Source organism: Parasteatoda tepidariorum, chromosome 8 (genome assembly GCF_043381705.1).
Source record: "Parasteatoda tepidariorum isolate YZ-2023 chromosome 8, CAS_Ptep_4.0, whole genome shotgun sequence".
NCBI classification, from domain to species: Eukaryota; Metazoa; Arthropoda; class Arachnida; order Araneae; family Theridiidae; genus Parasteatoda; species Parasteatoda tepidariorum.
This window is the reverse complement of record NC_092211.1, coordinates 8966136-8968214: the sequence shown is the minus strand read 5'-3', so window position 1 is coordinate 8968214 and position 2079 is coordinate 8966136.

The following is a 2079-nucleotide window of genomic DNA, read 5'->3' as shown; positions in this document are numbered from 1 at the left end:
TAAACTTTTATTTAAATGATATTAATAAATATAATATTTTGAGACAATTACTTGTTTAGTTAATATTCAGTTTTGTTTCTTAAAACAAGATACAGTTGAATGTTACTCAAAATGTTAGAGGTCAAATCTGTTAGGCAATTTTTTGTCAATACCAACAATAACTTGTGAACATTTTTTAAAAAAATTGTTTTAATTTTTATTTGAGACATGTTTTCAATGTAGCACTTTCTTCGGCTTGTCTCAAAAGCATGACTGTGTACTGATATATCTTAAATCAAAGTTCTGATAACATGAAACTGATACAAGATTAAAATGTTTTAGTTAATTGTCATATGAAATAAAATAAAATAAATGATAAATTGGAAACTGTTCTAAAAAGGATATCTACTCGTATATATATATTTTTATGTAAGTTAACTTAATTTTCATACTTTATATAACATCCAAATGAGTCCATTGTGATTATGATAATGCATTATTTTCAGAATTTTTGACTAACAGCAAAAATATTCTGAAATTATAACATTAATATATATATAAAAATATATACACAGTCAAACCCCGCTATAGTGAACACGGTTTATAGTGAACTCCCAGATATAGTGAACGAAATGTTTGATCCCGTGCCTTGCTATACATGTGTAATGTTATTTTTTGTTGATATAGTGAACCAAAAAAGTGATGAAGTTGGATATAATGAACTTTTTTCTGTCTTCTATTGATTTTTTTCTTCATATTTTTGTAATAATTTTGAAATTTCTAGTTCAAAATAAATACATATACTGATTTTCAAAACAATCTATAGAGGGGAATGTAGCGATAAGTATTTTTTCTTTGCTTTTTATCTAATTTTCCATCCCTAAACAAACCAAGCAGATGTTTCCAACCTAGGCAGATGATCCACCTGTAAGGTGTCATTGCAATATGCATTTTCTGTCAGAGGGAATGAGTAATTATTCCTTATTGGTCAAAGGGTTGGACACTAATCTGTGTTGATAAAGCCCTAATTTCAACTCCTTTTTGCTCTCAGTTCAGTTTAAAAAAGCATGCAAACAAGTTTCTCAAATTCAACTATGGTGAGCAGTAAACGTAAAACGTTCTCTATTGATGATAAAATGGGCATAATCAGAAAAATTGAAAATGAATGTAATCAAGCTGATATTTGCAGGGAATATAAACTATCCAAATCTTCAGTTTGTAAGATATGGAAAAATAATTTCTGCTCATGAAAAAAATTTAGATGACAGAAAAAAAGTTGAAGAGCAGATCACAAGGATATTGAATTAGCATTACTGAAGTGGTTCAGCATTTGAAGCCGCAATCTTCCAGTATCTGGACAAATGTCGATGAATTTGTTAAGCGATTTTGTGGGACTACTTTTATGTGCTCGAATGGTAGGTTAGACAGGTTTAAATAGCGGAATAACAGAAATTGAAGAAAAATTATCTGAGGGTAGGGAAGTGTTTCCATATCTGATGTTGAGAATTGCTCCTCAGCTAAAGATTACAATTTTTTTTTCTACGCAAAACGAAGAGAAATAAAAAATAACACAATTTTTGCTACTACATAATAGTTTTCAGTCATTTTTTGAATAATGAGTAATAAAAGGCAGGAGTTTGGGAATCATTAGTTAAATGCCCGCATTACGGATATAGTGAACATCCGGTTATAGTGAACCAAAATTTTAGTCCCTTGAAGGTTCACTATAACGGGGTTTGACTGTATATNTATATATATATATAATGGTTAGCATATCAGGTGTATATATATATATATATATATATTGCCATTATTCTGGGAAAACACCTGGCGTATAAAGAATAATTTTGGCTCAAATTTTTTACCTCTCACTTGACTGAATTTTTGGAAATAACTAAATTATAAATTATTTGAATCTGGCTTCATAACATTTCTAACACATCATCTAACAGATTTCATCTGTCTTCATTATTATTTAATAAGAATTTAAGGGCTACCCCTTAAATTATGAAGATTGCATGTTAGTACAAAATATATTTTATGAGCCCCATTTTCTAGTATTTTGCTATTCTGTATTTTAAAATGTATTTTATTTTAGAG